The 19,290-nt window shown below is 36.9% G+C and overlaps 1 pseudogene; it reads left to right on the forward strand.

The window, feature by feature from the left end:
- Window positions 1-19,290, forward strand: part of LOC144364799 (transport and Golgi organization protein 1 homolog) — a 150,034-nt pseudogene that overhangs the window by 14,370 nt on the left and 116,374 nt on the right.

The following is a 19,290-nucleotide window of genomic DNA, read 5'->3' on the forward strand; positions in this document are numbered from 1 at the left end:
CAAGTCTATGGGGTCACAGCTCTAAGATATAAGCTATAGAGGCAGGTACTTTCCATTTCTGCATGAGGATGGGCCATTTTTGGTTTCTTTGGTTCAGATAGGGGAGACTACTAGAGGGTCACCTGTCTCTAGACGTACTTTCAGGCTTGAGAGAGGATAAGTCATTGTGCTTTAAAAAATGAGAAATTTTATGGTATAGTCAATAGAGATATGTAAATGTTTCTGTGCGTATTGTGTTTTGCTGTAGTTTACAAGATACAAAATAATAGACTCACTAAAGTCCTCAAGAGATGGAGTTCTGAAGGGTATGTTAGATTCTTGTTTGTGAACGATAGAAACCTGACTCAGGTCCTTGGTGTAGGTAGTAGAGAGAATCTGTAGGCTGTTGTACCTGAGAAGTCTAGGGGTTGGCTTCAGTGGTGGCTGGGCAAGAGCTGTGTGTGTCCTTCTGTTTCTCAGCTGTGTTTCCCTGTTTTGTCAGTTTCATATTTCGTTCTTTTTTCTCTTTTCTGTTTGATTTTACAAAGTTGTTTTTTCCTGTATCTTCAAGTTTGTGGATATTTTCATCTATAATGCTTCATTTGCCTTTCTTAACATTCAGGTGTTTTTCATCTTAAATACTTTAATTTTTATCTATAGAAATTAAATTTGGGTCTTATATTTCATGTCTTTACTTGCTTCTACAGTGAATGGAATGTGATTATAGCAACTGTTGTAATATCCTGAATTCCATCATTTGTGTCATTTATGGGCTTCCAGTTGATTGATTTTTCTCACTATAGAACACATTTCCTTTCTTTGCATACCTGGCATTTTTTATTGGAATTCAACATTGTGAATGTTACTTTGTTTAGTGCTGCATATCTTTGGTTTACTCTGATTACCTTTGAGCTTTATTTTGGAATACAGCGAAATAACATACAAGTAGGTTAGTTTTTAATAATCTTGTTTTTTGCTCTATTATGTGGGGCCATAGTGTCATTAACCTAAGGCTAACTTTTTCCTTCACTACTGAGGCAAAACTTTCTGAGGACTTAATGCTCCCTGAATTCTGACATTTTCCACTCAGGTTTGTGGGTGTAGCAGCACTGTATGAGTCCGACTCTTGTACTGTTAGCCTTTCTGATAGCTCTTTCCCTGATAGAGAGCTCTTCCCACAGACATGTGCTGACAGTGCTCAGCTGAAGACCCATTGAGGACTCCTTGAAGTTCTCTCGGCAGCTCTCCCCTCTATGGTCCTTGCTTCATGAACTCAAGCTTGCCTTAATCCTGCCTCCCACCTCTCTCTCCTTAGCTGAGAGAGACTGCCAGTCTTTGAGTAGTGACTTTTTCCTGGGCTGAGGGTTTGTCTCAGTACGCTGGAGCAGTCTTAAGTCTTACTTTGTGTGTTTCTCTTCTCTCAAGGATCACTCAAGTTTTCTTGCCCAGTGTCCAGTGTTTTATAAGCCAGGGAATCATATCTTTTTTGTTTTTAAAAATCATTTTAGGCAGGATGGTAAATCTGGTCTCTGTTACTCCATCTTGGCCAGAAGAGGAAGTTTGAGTATAGGTTCTTGTGACTTCATTTAAAAAAAGACTTTTAACCACATGATTTTATTCTCTTTTATGGCTGAGTAAAATTCTGTTTTGTATATATTTGCCACATTTTTGTTATCCATTCATCCACTGAAGGGCATCTAGGTTGGCTCCACAGTTTAGCTATTGTGAATTGTGCTGCTATAATGCTAAGTGAAGTTAGCCAATCCCCAAAAAACTAATGCTGAATGTTTTCTGTGATATAAGAAGGCTGATTCATAGTGGGGTAGGGAAGGGGAACGTGGGGGAAATAGACGAATTCTAGATATGGCTGAGGAGTGGGAGGGCAAGGGAGGGGCAGGGGATTAGCAAGGATGGTAGAATGTGATAGATATCATTATCTAAAGTATATGTATGAAGACACAAATTGGTGTCAACATACTTTATATACAACCAGATATATGAATAATTGTGCTATATATGTGTAATAAGAATTGTAATGCATTCCACTGTCATTTATTATTTTTTTAAATCACTCAATAAAAAAATAAATATACCCTGTCGCTATTTAGATAATATACACAGGATAAAGTTTTAATCATTGGGAATAAGTTGTGGTCCTTCAATATGAGGGATAAACTGACAATTTCCCTCTCCAATTATCTTCTAAATTAAGTAATTTTTATCAGAATGTGACTGCATACCATATATATACACCAATGCACAAGCAGAAGCATGTCATACATGAAAAAAAAAAAAAAGAAAGAACAAGTATAGACCTTTGCTTGGCTGTGTATGGACATTCCACTCTAGATGTGCCCTGATTATCTCTAAACTTTACAGTTATATATATAGAAAGTAAAGCATATTCACATTAAAAAAAAAAAAAACTTTGACTTTGTAGTAGGAGCCCCAAACCAATATCCGTCATAGCTATTAATTCTAATGAAAAGAAACCCCTGTCAGTTTCTATATAATAAGCCTAAGGCTCAGGCTGATTTCAGTTGGGTCATGTGTCCCAGCATGGATCAGTTACAGTGACCTGGGAAGTGGTATGTTTCCACTGACCAATCAGAGCCGCTATCCCTTGTTGGGATGGTGCACTAAAACTGATAGTACTGCCATGCCATATCTATGAGGAGTGGGAAATGTTTACCCCTAGGTGAGGGGATGCTAGACCAAAAGATAGTAGGGAATGTCCATATATGATAGAGAATGAGAGTGTCAAAGAAGAACAAAAATTTTTATGGTAGTTGGGTTCAAGAAACTGAGATACTTTAATCTGAGCTTCATTAAGCTTCAGCACAGGGGGCTGGATAAACCGCTTTCCCAACCAGCAGAAGTTACATGGGGTCCAGGGAAAAAGATCCAATAGGTGGTGAGAATAGTAGGGGAAAAGAAGAAAGTATTCACTATAAGTTTAGCAGGTATGTTTTATGATCTAACATTATTTCTATTCTGTGTTTTATTTTTTTAAATGTAGTAATCTGAACTTGAAAGTTGACAAATATCTAGTGGTAGGATTTTCCACCTTTTAGTATATATGAGAGATCTCTTTGTCCTCTTATACTGCAGGTGTCAGGAAACAGGACTTCTACCCTCTAAGGGGAAGCAGAGTTTAATGAAATGCATAGTCTTTAGAATAAAATCTTCAGAATTCGTAGGTCCACAAGAACACAGTACTGACTCTGAATAAACGTGCCAGTGATTCTTTTAGCAAAAAACTACTCCTTTTTAAAAGGTTCACTTATTTTTGATTTTTCCACTTAAAGGGTTCACTTATTTTGATTTTCTCCCGGGTTTTCATCTAATTAGAATGTTCTTTGTAAAATGTGTAGTAAGGGGGCTGGGGATGTGGCTCAAGCGGTAGCGTGCTCGCCTGGCATGTGTGCGGCCCGGGTTCGATCCTCAGCACCACATACCAACAAAGACGTTGTGTCCGCCGAGAACTAAAAAATAAATATTAAAAAAATTCTCTCTCTCTCTCTCTCTCTCACTCTCTCACTCTCTCTTTAAAAAAATGTGTAGTAAGTAGGAAGGAGATCTGGACTAGGTATCATAAAATCATTGTTCTTTAGTTTGTTTCTAACTGTGACTTGAGGCCAGGTTCTGGCCTGTTTTTTTTACGGTAGATTGTCTCTCTAGAGGAGACATGGTACCTAAAATGGAAGTTTGATTTGTGAATAACTGGGAGCCGGGTTAGTTAAATTCGCTTTCTAGACTAAGATATTAGATATAATGGATTTTCCAAATATTGGAGTCAGTAAGGATTTGGGTTCTATACCAAAAAACAAAGACAAGAAGCCAAAACCTTACCATTTGAATTGAGAATAAAGTCAGTGATTTTTGGACCTTTTCTTAAAGCTAGGAACTACACTTACAGATAAAATAAAAGCTGATTGAAGGGGAGAGATGGAGAGAAGAGTTAGCCTGACTACACCTGTTATTTGAGCCTGTGTTCTTGGAGGCACTGGGAATGCTGGCCAAGCTGGTTGCTCCTTCCAGCTCCAAAATCTTGATTTCCAAAGTGTAGGGCATGTCATGACTTAGTGAATATTATTCCCTTAAAGTATTTTTTAAAAGTTTGTTTCTTATAATGAATTACTTTTATTCACAAAATACTGTGTTTAGTACTTTATTAGTAAAATATAACAGAAGTTAAATACTTCGCTGGGGTACCAAAATCTCTTAAGCAAAAATATTTATCTCTAGTTAATTGTTAAAAATCACTTGCCTATTTATAACATTCTACTAATTCATTAGTTTTATTTCTTGAGGTGTTAACATTTTTATTTATTTTTCATGATAGGGGCCTGATCTAACATTTTAATTAATTCATTTTCAAACAATATTTTTCCTTACCTATTATTTAATTTAAGCATATTTTTGAGAAAAAAAATTAAATTTATCTTTTTGGAACCGGGTCATTATCATTATCATTATTGTGCTGCTCTTTCTATGCTGGGGGAATATGACTGGGCCCTGGAAGCAAACATAAAAGCTCAAGAACTCTGTAAAAATGACCCTGAGTGAATCAAGGATCTAATTCAGCAGCATGTAAAGTTACAAAAACAAATAGAAGACCGACAAGGTATTTCACCTAAGATTCTTTTGGTTACAGTTGAGTTTTCTTTAAAGTTTCAAAGGTGGGTTTCTTGGATTATCAGAGGATCATAAATCAGTTCTCAGATGATTTGTGCTTATTTTGTTATGTTATCTTCAAGTTACTTACGTTTTCTATATCTTTCTGTGTAGAGTTAGTAATATGTTCCATTAGGTTATTATACATGATTTGTATTTTTTATTTGAAACAGCCAGTAACTAAATTATTTATTCTTCTATAGAAAAATATTCTTTTCAGAAATTTTGAATAAAATAAATGCTTTTGAAAGGAAATTGTGTAAAACTTTTCATCATTTAAGTTATTTCTAAAAGAAAGGGCTCTTCAATAGAGTTGCTTAATTTGTTTGCACCAAGTTTGCAAATAATTCTATAGCATGTTGAACATCTATAATCAGAAATTGGCTGTGCAGGCTAGGACTTGTAAATTTCCATTCTTCAACCTTGTTTTCTGTACTTAGTCATTTTTCTTTCTCAGTGCTTGAAAAAATTTCTTTACACTTTGAGTATCTAGGTCTTTCCTTTTTTTTTTTTTCTTCTTTGGATATTCAGTGTCTATCGAGCTGAGCTGAGCAGTTTTGTAACTAGCGGATGTTGTCATCCAGCTGTTAACAAGATTCTTAGATTGTGAGCTCCTTGAAGACAGGTACCGTCTCTGATTCAAATCAATATATTACTGTCATCTTGTCAGTAATCACATGCAGTGGGATGTCAGACATGGTGTACAACAGTTTGTTGACACCATTCTGAAATTACTGACATCTAGGATTGTAAAATTGTTTTATTTTTCAACTTTCTAAAGTTGTTTGATGTTCTTAACTCAGCTTAAAGGAAATTTGAAAATGTGTTGAAGTCTGTTTTGCCAATCCATTGATTACTCTGTGTGTGTGTGTGTGTGTGATTGATTTTTATAGGTCGAACACCAAATAAGAATCCAATTAAAGCTTTTTATGAAAGCAGGTGAGTTAATATCAGATCAGTAGCTACTACTTGGAATTACTTTGCCCTGTGAACTTAAGAATCACTTGTGTTTGTCATTTTAAAAACTTAAGCGCAACTATAGTAAATTTAGGGATGGGAGAATAAGAGGGTTCTTTTTTTTTTGGTGTGTGTGTTTGCACACAAAATATCAGGTGATCTGTGAGTTGTCAGATTTATTTTATTGAACCACTTGGATGATTAGTAGCCTAATTTAGTGAGAAAAGAGGAGTGGAATGTTAATTTGAAGTTATTGTGCTTGACGAGGAGCAATTGGTCACGGGGTCCTGGCAGTAGAGAGCTGATACACAGCCTTTGCCTCATGCCCGTCCTCTCTGCCCTGGAAACGTTGCCCCAGCCTCTTGATACTTTTCAAAGAGCACAAATCGATTTAGGAATGCTTATAAGAAAATAAATAGCCAGGATTCTACATTTGCTTATTTGGCAATTTAAATAGATTAAGCCTTTCTCCCTTGATAAGCACACAGGATAGTGAAGCTGTTAATATGTGAAACATGAAGATTTATTTACTTTAATATTAGAACCCAGAATACTAGCCTTGAACTGGTTTTAAATAGTACTTATGTATAAAGGCTTATCTGAGAGGTAGAGGATCTTTTCAAAACAGTGGTACCTTGCTTTCAAGGAAGAAAGGCTATAATTGCTGCAACCTGTTTGTTTGAAGGATAACTTTTAAAAATGCTCATTAATTAGTAGGAATAAAGGGGTCATTTCTTTTATCCCATTTTAGGGCCTATATACCTAGGAATTTATCAGCACCTGCTTTTAGTACTTCACTTAACTTTGTTGAGACGGAAAGAGATCTCAAAAATACTAACTACAAGATGGCAAATGGTGGTAATCAGAATCTAAAGGTAAGCTCAGTTAAAAACTTAAAATTATTTCAGCTATTAATAGTAACATGTTGGTGATAGTGGAAACCAACTATTTTGGTGGTATAAACTCTTACTTGTTGAGATCAAGAAAATTATTCTTGTTTTGGATTTTGTTTTGTTTTGTTTTTGGTACCAGGGAATGAACCCAAGGGTGCTTAACCACTGAACCACATCCGTAGTGCAATTATTCCTCATATAACTACAACCAATTATACCTCATACAAATACATAAAAATAATATATTTAAAGTCACAGAATTTCTTCTGAAATCACACTTACATATCTTTTTTTTTTTTTTTTTACCAGGGATTGAACCAGAGATGCTTACCCACTGAGTTAACCACATCCCCAGCCTTTTTATTTTTTTTTATTTTGGGCCTTTCTAAGTTGCTGAGGGTGGCTTTGAACTTGGAATCCTCCTGCCTTGGCCTCCTGAGTTGCTGGGATTATAGGAATGTACTGTCAAGCCTGACTATATTTACAGGTATTAAAAGTATTTTTTTCTAGATATAATTTTGCCATTTAGTCCATTTTTATACCCTCCTTTTAGGTCACCCAGCCAGTCTCAGGAATGAGTGACAATGGGGTCTGTTGGCCAAGTCACTTCTGCCCCTCCCTGTGTTTTGGATTTGTCTTTTTCTCCCTTTTCTGATTTGTAATCTGTTTGTGACCTGGCACTGTAGCAGCTCACCAGCCAACTTGTGCTAAGCTGGTGTGCCTAGGAGGCACTCCTTCCCCACCTCTGCCAGGGTGTATCTACAGCTTCTGTTGCCCTTTCATGGCTGTGCTCAGTAGCAATCTTGGTCTGATGGTTTTTTTCAGAGCACCACACTAAGGCTTCTAGCCTGCCTCTGAGGTCAGGTGACCCAGATAAATGTGTCTGAGTTTTCCTCTACCTGTGATATACATCCAACACTCAGAAGCTATCACTAAGTCACATTATATTTCTCTTCAAGATTTGAGGAAAGAAAAGATCATGATGTTTTGGCATTGGGTGGGTGATGGGCATTGAAAGGAACTTTCTTAATATACCGTTAAGTCCTCAAAATTTCCAAGAGGCTGTATTAATTTAGGGAGAAGAGCACAGGAATAATGTGGTAATATTCAGTTTAGTCATTGTCGAATAGCTGCCACATGAGACATTGTTCTAGGCATCAGAGATAGAATTGTCATTCAAGAATTTGTCATTTGTCTTGATCTCTGGTCACTAGTTATCATTTTGTATGCTTACTTATACTTTTAGACTTAGTAACTAGATGCATATTTTAAGCGCTTGAGTGAATTCTATCATATTCTACTACAAATTCTATTACACGGCCATTGAATTCTTATTTTTTTTAACAGTACATTATAATTATACATCAAGTGGAATCCATTGTTACATTCTCATACATGCATATAACAATTTGGTCCATTTCATTCCCCAGTACTTCCTCTCCCTTCACCCTGGTCCCTCTCCACTACTCTGCTGGTCTCTCTTCTATTTTCATGAGACCGGTCCTCTTTTTTTCTTTATTTTTTCTCTAGCTCCCAAGTGTGAGAGAACATATGACCCATGACTTTCTCAGTCTGGCTTCTTTAACTAAACATGATGTGCTCAGGTTCCATACATTTTCCTGCAAATGGCATAATTTTGTTCTTCTTTATAGTTGAGTATAACTCCATTGTGTGTATGTATCACATTTTCTTGATCAGTTCATCCATTGATGACCACCTAGACTGGTTCCATAGTTTTGACTATTGTGAACTATGCTGCTACAAACATGGATATGCATGATCACTATAGTATATTGACTTTAGTTCTTTTGTATAAATGCTGAGTATTGGTATAACTGAAATGGCTATATTATTTTTACAGTCTCACTAGTTTTATTTTCATGGGCAGGTGGTAGATGAGGCTTTGAAGGTAGATGATTGTGACAGTCATCCTGAATTTTTACCACCACCAAGTGAGTATTTTTTCTTATATAAATTGTTGCTGAATTGTCATAGTATTACCTAAACTTTATGCCCTAAAATTTGTACAAGCCTCATTTATATTTGCTCTTGTTCTCATTTTAATTTATAATGCTTCTGTATAAGTCAGCTTTCCATCACTATAATGAAATATTTGGCAAACGCTAGCTATGATGTAAAGAGAATTATATTATGGCTCATAGTTCTGGAGATGTGAAGATATGGTGCCTGTATTGGCTCAGTGCTGGTAAGGCAGTGGATTGCAATGGCAGGGAAAATGTGGTGGAGCAAACTCCTCATATCCTGAGCCAGGAAGCAGAGAGAGAAGACAAGACCAGGCTCCCACATTCCTCTTCAAAGGCATTTCTCCAGCGATTTAACAAACTTTCTTCAAGATTCTACAGCACTTCTTAATATTGCCACCCTAGCGACTAAGCCTTTGCACGTGGACTTTTGGGGAACACTCAGCATAAACATGGCAGTTTTTATTGTTAAGAAAACATTGAGTATTTGAAATCAATGCTCGGTCTTTTCATTACTTAATACATTTAATTTTGGAACTTCAATAAGAAGAATGGAAAGGAACACTTAAGCACATAGCATTTCTTGATCTGTCCTTAATCACTTTTAGGCCACCTTTGTTTCTTGTTTTTGAAAGTTTTCATTATTATCTCCCTTTCCTTAATCTCAGCAGCCTTTATTTCTTTTTTTTTTACATTTTCCCCCTAATCAATCTCCCTCTGAAATTTTTAATACCATACGTACTGCTTGTCTGTTTACATACAATATGTTCATCTGTGCTTTATATATAAAAAGAACTAGGCTTTTTCGTCTCCCAACAACTTAATTTTTTCACTGTATTTGGGGTAATACTCAACTCCTGTTGAGAATGGATGTCTGTTGTCAGGTGTGGTGGTGCACACCTGTAATCTCAGCATCTTGGAAGGCTGAGGAAGGAGGATTGCAAGTTCAAAGCCAACCTAAGCAATTTAGCAAGGCAATCAACTTGGTGAGATGCTGTGTCTAAATTTAAAAAACTTTAAAAGGGTTGGGGATGTGGCTCACTGATTAAGTACCCCTGAGTTCAATCCCTGGCACCAAAAAAAAAAAAAAAAAAAGAATGGATACTTTAGTCCTTTGGACCTACTGTAGCAAAAATACTATAAACTGGGTAGCTTTAAACAACAAACATTCAATTCTCACATTTCTGTAGGCTGGGGAATCCAATATTGTGGTGCCAGCAGTTTTGATATCTGGTGAGGCCTCTTTTCCTGGTTAATGGATGACCTTTTTTTGGATAATGGGAATTGAACCCAGGGACTTACTATTGAGCGCAATCCCTTGCCTTTCTTATTTTTTATTTTGAGAAAGGGTCTTGCTAAGTTGCTGAGGCTGACATTGAACTTGGGATCCTCCTGCTTTAGTCTCCAGAGTTGCTAGGATTACAGGGTGTACTACTGTGCCCAACAGTAGATGCCTAACTTTTTGCTGTGTCCTCACATAATAGAAGGATGGGGGCATCTCCTGGGGCCTCTTCTTATAAGGGCACTAATTCCTGTACAAGGTCTTTACTTTATGACCTAATCACCTCCTCAAAGTTCCACCTCCTAAAACCATTGGGGATTAGATTTCCAACATAACAAATCTTGTGGCAACACATTCAGCCCATAAGAATGCTTTAGGCTAATTCCTTTTTAGTTTTAATTTTGAGGAAATCTTTCTCACGTGGATTAAATGCTTCTCTGTTTTTTAAAACAAGAGTTTAAGGAAATAGACTTTTTTTAATGATTCTAAAGGTTATTATACCCAATAGTTATTTATCTCAAGCTTTCATATAGAGTACCTTTCAAGGTTATTGAAGTGAATTGTTGGCCTCCAGTTAGTGATACCCTGTTGCTCTCTTTACTTTCTCTCATTTGTTTTCTTTTGAATGGCTTTGTTTCTATCCATTTTTATCTTTTACTACCTACATTCTGTCTTCTCTGGTGTCTAATTCCACATGTTGAACCCCTGAACATTTGCAGTTCGTTAGCAATTAGTGTGCTTACAGTGAGTGGGAACTTAGGTGTTTGTCTAACCTATTGTGATTCCAACACCATGTGAAACATCTTTGAGGATTAAACTTTTTTTTTTTAGAATGGTAGTTTTTAATTTGTTAATATTTCTTAGGCCATTTTTAGCAGACAACACATTTAACTAATTTATTTAAATACTATCTTCTCATCAGTATCCACGTTCAGTAAAAGAACTTGAAATCCCAGGATTAGGGTTAAATAGTTTTGCCCAACCTCACAAGCAGAAATTACACTAAGACACCTGTACCTTTCGTTTCTGAAGCTACTGAAGCCAGCTTGGGCTCCACCCTTCTTATTTCATTGACCTTGATTGGCTCTGTGCTGTCCCCACAAACCTAGCACATATTCTCTGTCCTTCTGCCATGCTCACTCTTCCATGTAGCTTTGAATGTGTCACTCCCCTGCTACACAGAGGCTTGATTCCTGCCAGTGGGATAAAGGCTAGCCTGATGACTCATGGGTATCTGAAGCAAAGGGTTTGCGAACACTCACCCCAGCCTGCCTTTGCAGTCATTTTCTAGCCTTCTATCTTGCTAGAGCTCTTAAGATTGTACAGGTTTACTTAGTATTTATAAATGAACTCTACTCTTGGGTTCCAACCAGTCTGTCCAAATCATTCATCTTAAGACCAAAGAAAGGCTGCATCCTCACCAACCCTTTCCCCAACCACTCTGCCTTAGGTGGGTGATTTCTTCCTTCTGTAGTTAGGAGAGAAGTCACTGGCTGTGGAATTAATGTGTCAATAATGTCATAGTCTTTTCTTATCTTCATTACTAAAATGATGTGTCCTTTCTTTCTATCTGATTGTAAAATCATTTCCATTTTACAGTTTAGATAGGTGAAGTGATGAGCTCATGGTTAAGCATCAAGGAAGTAGTAGAGCTGGAACTTGAGTTCAGGCATTCTGACATTAGAGCATGTGTTATTAAGCAGGATGCTGTACTGGTTGTACTTAGAGGAAGGTACAGTATTACTGTTTTATTATATTAATATAATTATTGAGATGGTACCTGAGTTTATGAATTGAATTATGAATTTAGTGTCATTTTTGGAGCCATATGGATTCTTTACCAATTCTAGAAAAACTAATAAATTTTTTCTCATGTACCAGAACTTGCTTTTGTATGAAGCTTTTAAAAGTACAGGGGCCAACTTTTACAACTTAATAGTAAAAAGACAAATAATCAAATATACAAGTATATAATAGACATATCTGCAAAGAAAATATAGTGATAACCCATTAGTACAATATTGTTAACCATTAAGGAAATGCAAATAAAAACACAGTGAGATACTGGTTCATACTCTGAGGATATGCATAGATATTAAGTGTTGGCAAGGGTATGGAAATATTATAACATTCATACTTTGCTGGTTGTAATGTAAAATGGTGCAGCTGCTTTGGGACAATAAGATTGGCAGTTCCTCAAATAGTTAAACATAGGGTTACCATGTGACACAGCAGTTCCACTCCTAGATTTGTACAAAAAAAGGAAAACATGTTCTCCCCAAAACTTGTACATGAATGTTTATAGCAGCACAATTCATAATAGCCCCAAAGGGGGAACAACCCAAGTATCCACTGATGAATAGATAAACAATAAGTACTGATATATGATACAACATGCATGAATCTTGCGAACACTGTACGAAATAAAAGAAGCCAGACACAAAGATCACATGCTGTATGATTCTGTATATATGAAATATCCAGAATAGGCAAATCTGTATACAGAGACAGAAAATAGATTGTCTAGGTCTGGGCATTAGGGGAAAAAGATGAGGAACTGCTAATGGTATTGAGTTCCTTGTTGGATGATGAAAATGATCTAAATTTAGATTGGTGATGGTTGTACAACATTTTGGATATATTAAAAGTCACTGAACTGTATTCTTATGTAAGTTTTATTATATTTATATCAACAAAGCTGTTACAGAAAAATAAAGCACAGAGATTATTAGATTTTTCTCTCATTATACCATATTGGGATGGAGATATACAAGTTATTGTCAACAAAAAACCAGTACTGAAAGCATGGTGTTAGTCTCTTGGGGGCTTCTAATTCTCTAGAGTATTAACAAATACATGTGGCAGAGATAGATGAATGTGAGTGTTAGGATTTTAGATCAAGTTACATTGAGAAAGAGATGAATCATAGGATTTTCAAGCTTGCCCTAAGGCTTATTTTTATCTTAATTTTTCGATTTCTCTTAATTCTTTCCTTTTTTTTCCTGGTTTCTGGGCTGTGAACCCAGAGATATTTTACCACTGAGCCATTCCCAGCCCTTTTTTGTAGATTATCTTGAGACAGGTTCTTGCTAAGTTGCTTAGGGCCTAAGATGATAAGACTAGCCTTGAACTTGTGATCCTCCTGCCCCAGCCTCCTAAATCACTGGGATTACAGGCATGCACCATTACACCCAGCTTCCCTCTTGATTCTTAAAGGAGATTTATAAAAACTATAAATTACAAAACCAGTTTTGATGATAACAGAGGACAAGATTTTGATTCTGACTGAAATTCTAAAAACAAGAATTTTGTTCATTTCTCTTTGTTTACATATCTTTGTATCAGCTTCCTTTTAAAAGGAAAATCTTTAAAAATTGTATACATATAATTTGTCCTGGGTAAAAACATTCATTTCTATGCTAAAAATATTTTGATGGCAAGAGGAATCACAAGCATTTTTTATTGACAAATCAGTGTTGTGATACTATCAGATTTGCTTATTTTGCTTTAGATGCTGTTAGAGAAATTTGTTGAAGAATGCAGGTTCCCTCCAGTGCCAGATGCTATTTGTTGCTATCAGAAGTGTCATGGATATTCCAAAATCCAGATATACATAACTGCTCCAGACTTTAAGGTAAAAAATGAAATGTACAATGGAACATTAACTTGCAAAGTCATGCCTTAAAAATGAATCCAGAATAAATTCTGTAATTGGAGGCACCCAAGTTGTCACCCTGCTTGCCCCTTACCCTGGACTTTTTTAGGTCATCTCACATGGGAAGCCAGGGACACTGAAATAAATGTTTGGGGCTGGTGTGGTGACCATAGAAGACAGGCTAGCTAATTTTATTTCCTCCTCTAGCCATGTTTCATGTAACTGCCTCTTCCTTAGGAACATAGAAACAAAGTGAGATTGTTACCTCTAATTTGTTGGATTTCTAATGCCTTGTAAAAAATTGAGTCCAAGAATATAAAGGCCAGTGCAATCACTGAATTAAACCCAAAAACCTAACTTGTGCTTAATTAAGTGATTAACTTTTTGGTTTATTCAGGAAGATAACTGTCCTACTCTTAGATTAGTAGATCAGATGAAATGTTTGTTAAGATATTTGATATTCTGTAAAGGCTAATGCAGATGTCAGCTGTGGAAATGAAGATTTTTGCCAAGTTCTGTATCTATAGAACTCAGCATTTTGTAATACAGAGTATTTTATCCCTCTTCAAGGAGATAGATTATGTAGTTATATCTGCCAAGTGAATGCAACAGTTCTTTTTATCTTAATATGTGTGCTATGAGGGAATGAGTAAGTGCATGTGCATAGACATCTTTAAAATGTGAATTAAAATGTTTTGAAATCCAGGGTTTTATACGAATCAGCTATTGCCAGTATTGTAATATAGAATTTCACATGAACTGCTGGAAGTTTAAAACAACCACCTTTAATGATAAAATTGACAAGGTGTAAACCACAATAAAGATTGTCTGGATTTTTAAAATATGTATATTGAATGTTTAAAAAAAAATTTTAAAAAGTCTTCAAGTGAATATAAATTCCTTCTTGAGGATTCTAAACTTCATTAGAAAGTTTTAAGTTATGATTTTAACAATAAAGTGGAAAATGAGTTTTTAAATTTTATGCAAGTATGAAGGGAGTAACTGTAGAGGCCTTTAAAAATTATTTAACTAACTTTTGTATTGTGATGTTATAATCAGAAATAAAAATTTAATTTTTTCTTGTTTTAAAATACAGATCTTAAATTATGCACTGACAATTCAGCTCATCATAGATTGAAAGCGTTGATGTAGAATTAAGGTTCCAACATTTTAGTTTTTTTTACCAAAATTGGTTAAGGTAATTTGTCCTAAGAAATTAACTTAAATTTTATACTGCCATTTCTCAGGGGTTTATTCTTATTATCAATATAATGATTAGTTAATGCATTAGTTAGAATACTTTGGAAGAGGGCACAATTTTACAGTCTTATTTCCTTGTTACAATGTTTATTTCTGATATATATAATCTGTGGACTTACCAAAAAGCCTTTTTTAATAGCCCTATGCAAACCATTATCTCTAGTGGGAAAAATGTGATTATATTAGGTGTCTTTTAGCAGTTGGAATTATTTAAGTTTGGTAGAAACTAATTTTCACATAGATAGCTAGAGATATAACTGTAACCCTGGAGCCACTTCTACTGTCTTTTTACTTACATTGAGTTTTGTAAGCTATATACTCTCCATTAGTTGTCTTAACCATTTCCAGAATTCTAAATACCTTCTATTAATTAGTCAGCTTTCACTATGATATGCTGAAGTAATATACAACCCAAATATTATGACTAACAATGAGAGGGTCTTTTCTTGGTTATATTACTTGTCCTGAAGTTTTGTCGTTGTTGGCCAGGATTGAGCTGCAGCCGGGTCTATTCTCTGTGGCCATGTTCTTTATTTCCAAATCCAAGTTGTACTTTTTTTGGAACATGTTTCTTTAACAGAGGGAAAAGAACAATAGCCAGTTCACACTGTGTTTCCTAGAGTGCTCATTTAGACCTGGTGTATGCTATGGAAGTTTGACTTCCTTTACCACAAAGCAAGTCACAGGGACAGGTCTGCCCCATACGTGTGGATACAGTCTTCCTATAAGAAGGCTCTGAAATAGCAGCAATCAGGCACTTTCGTTGCCTCCCTAAAGGAAATTTCATGGTATATTTTGAATGTACTTTGTGGTTAAAATAGTATATGTGTTGGGGCTGGGATTGTGCCTCAGTGGTAGAGCACCCACCTAGCATGTGTAAGACACTGGGTTCGATCCTCAGCACCACACAAAAATAAATAAATAAAATAAAAGTATTGTGTCCATCAGCTAAAAAAGTAGTTTAAAAAATTGGTATACATGCATAGATTTATCCCTCCTACACATACCATTCTTCTTTTAAATCAAATAGGATTTTCTACAAGGAATTTGTCTTACCCCTGACTGTGAAGGTATCATTTCTAAGTTTATCATCTTTAGCAGTGGTGGTCAAGTTAAATGTGAAGTAAGTATCTAATAAAGGAGAAACTTTATTAAATTTGTAACCAAAATGTTTACACCTGTTAAAATGTTTTAAGTTTGAGGAAGTTGTGTGATTTGAATCTTGTCTTTTGTAAGAAAAAAAAAGTTATATCATTTTAGAAAATAAATATTAGGACATGCATTGCAGTGAAGCATTTTCACATTCTTTTATTTCCTCCTAGGAAAAGCATACTTTTTATATTGTGGTTTTACTCTTTTTGATAACTTCCATTTTATTAATACCCCAAAAGGGGTAGTGGTGGAGGTGTGGGTTTTAGAGAAGGGGAAGAGTGCCTTGAGGGATTACCTTTAACATCACCATCTGAATGTGGCAGGAGTGGGTAAATTATAATATATATATAATTTATTGGATCTTCTGCTTACCCTTAATTATTTAAAGTTTCTTCATAAAGTGTGTCTACTCTCTTCTTTCTCTTTTCAGTAAATTATTTTGCTAAAGCTTTCTGGGCTTTTGTCTGGGTCAAAACATCATCACTGTTCTGTATCAAATTGAACATTGTGTGTGCTTCTGAAATATTTGTTACTTGTGGTTTTGTGCTTTATGTCATGGGAGTATGAGACAAATTTTGAATGTCTTTGTTTTATTTAAAGTTTGAACACAAGGTCATAAAAGAAAAGGTTCCTCCAAGACCTATTCTGAAACAGAAATGTTCTAGGTAAGATTTTTATCAATCAATCAGTAGTTTTTATATTGTCTCTTAGTATATAACTCTGTTAAATGCAGATTTCTAAATTGTGCTATTTTTAAAAATTGGCTGTGTACACATATATAAATAAGTATTTTAAAAATTATTTTTATGGATATTTAAAACAGAACTAGCTTTAGAATGATTAAATACTGAAAATTTGAAAAAGTCACTATTTAGTGGTGGAACTTGTAAGTAAAATTATAACATTTCATGTTATGAAATTACTTATCAACAGATTTGGCATTTAACAAAAATTATATAGTTAGCTTTTGGCTTTTAATTTCAAAAGCATTTTTGCTTTTTTATGTTTCTCCACTTTAAACATTTTGAACCAATGACTATTTCTTACCTTGAAATACTTAGTGTATTGTCAAAATTATTCACCTCTGTATCTTTCTGTTCAGATCAAATAATTCCAATCCTTTTTTCTTTTCTTTTCTGTCCTGCTTCTTGTTTTTCATCCTAAAAAGTGATTTTTTTTCTTATAATTTGTGACCAAGAAAAACCAAAAGAAAAGATGTATAGAATTATTTGTTGAAAAGGAATCAGTGTAACCAAATCAACCAAATTCCCATGTTGTTATTGGGTGAAAATAATATTTTATTATGGGATCTTGCTTGCAGAGTACATGTACTATTCTTATTTACCCTACACAGTAATTTATATACATTATGTACATGGAAATAACATCTATACAAATTATACATAGCTTTCTTAATTAAAAGTCACAGCCTATTGCTTGGAGAATGTTTTCTATAGTAGGCAACAGAAAGTAGTTCATTGAGCAATTAACAAAGGTAAATTGTCACTAATTGTAAATGTTTATCAGCCTAGAGAAGCTAAGACTGAAAGAAGACAGAAAATTGAAAAGAAAGATCCAAAAACAAGAAGCAAAAAAATTAGCACAAGAAAGAATGAAAGAGGACTTAAGAGAAAGTAATCCACCCAAAAACGAAGAACAGAAAGGTATGCAGAAGTCCAAACATGATAAGAATAGTATGCATTTGCTTAAACGTACAAATACAGAATTATAAGGCTCATATTATTATTTAATTGAAGTATAGATTTCAGTTAGTATTTTCATACTATCACTAAAATATAGAATTCAGTTAAAAGCGGCGCTCCCAGGGTCCTCCGGGGCTCACAGGAAAGGCTGTGCACACCCAGCGCACGGGGCGGAGCCTCTTGCAGCCAGATGGAGGGCGAAGTGCCGGGCTTCTTAGTAGCCTTCCAGGCGAAGGGCCAACCGGAGGCGATGAGGACGAGGGTGCAGGAGCAGGACTTACAGCAGTGCGACCTGACAGGTAAGTGGGCTGCAGGAGAAGGGCCGCCCAGACACGCCACGTGGTGCACACCAACTTTTCGGGAGCGGGGTCTCCAAGGAGGTTTTCCCCTGGGCGCCGGGGCTTCCCCTCCACCGGTAGGGGGTGGGTGGAGCTCGGCCTGGGGCACTTCCGGGAAGGGGGGGGGGGTTGGCGAGGAAATGTGCCTGGTGGGGCCCTAAACCCCGGTCCAGGCGCTCTGGCTGTGAGGGTGGCGCTGCGGTCGGACTTGGAAGACGCACCGCCCCTTTGACTCTCCTGAAGGAGCCTGCGCGCCCCGCAGGTGGCTGGCCGCTGGGTGGTTGTCCTCCCCGCACGTTCGGACCAGGGACGCTCGCGCCTTCCTGCGCGGTCAGTCCGGGTCCCGTCCTGCCCTGGGGAGACACCGCAGTGACCCTCGCAGGCCTCCCCGGCCCGTTCCTCACGGGAGCCTGGGACGGTCGCGGCGCCCATGGGAGGCGGAGTCGCCGTCAGTCGTCTCACGGAAGCTCTGGTGGAGCGCGCGGGGAGGGGGGGGGGCTGTGCGTCTCGGTGGAGAGGGCTCGGCCCGCCCCTGACTGTGGGGTCCCACCCGCGGTTCAGTGGCTCTCGGGAAACGGGCGGGTGGAGAGGGGCCTGTGTGCGGGCGCGCAGCTGGTCCGCCACAGTGACCCGGAGAGACTGCAGGGGACTGCGGAGGTGGCGGGTCGCCGGGAAGCCTTGGGAAGAGCAGTCGGGGTGTAAACTACCAGGCAGTGCAGGGAAGAGGGGGAACACTGGACCCAAGGGTAGCGACTGGTCATCCTGTTTGTTAAAGTAAATGGATATTTTGGGAAACTGTTTGTGAGCTAAGATTTTTCTTTTCCTGATTCCAGCAGTCGTGTGTGTTCTTTGTAAAACATTTGGGGAAATAGCCTATGCCTTTGGTGGGTTCCTGGATTCCTGGTCCTGGAGGTAGATACCACCATCATGAGCCAGTTCTGTGATGGTTATCCAGCAGTTGTACCAGGAAGCTAAGCCGGGGGCTGCTTTTCCAGCCCTTCCTACAAAAAATTTTATGGTGACCTAATTCCCTATATTAAATCCTTTTCTGTCTAACTTCTTTTTGGATAATTTTTTTTTTACTTTTGCAGTCATCTTCTAAGTATTAAATATTGTTATCTTTGTATAGTTTCATATCATTTTAATTAAACATGTTATTATATACTAATTACAGATTCACATGCAGTTTTAAAAAAAGAGATCCCATGGAACCTTCCTCAGTTTCCCCAGTGATAATATCTTGCAAAACTTCTGTAGAATATCATAGTCCAGACATTGACTGGAGTTTTAGAACAGAGGCCTGACTCTGGAGAGCCAACAGATCATTTAGAACAAGAGGAAGCTTCAAACTGCAAGGCATCCTGATCTCACAAGAGGGGAAGGTTAATCATGGCAAGGTCTTTTGGGCGGGG

The sequence above is a fragment of the Ictidomys tridecemlineatus genome, unplaced genomic scaffold, assembly GCF_052094955.1.
Source record: "Ictidomys tridecemlineatus isolate mIctTri1 unplaced genomic scaffold, mIctTri1.hap1 Scaffold_85, whole genome shotgun sequence".
NCBI classification, from domain to species: Eukaryota; Metazoa; Chordata; class Mammalia; order Rodentia; family Sciuridae; genus Ictidomys; species Ictidomys tridecemlineatus.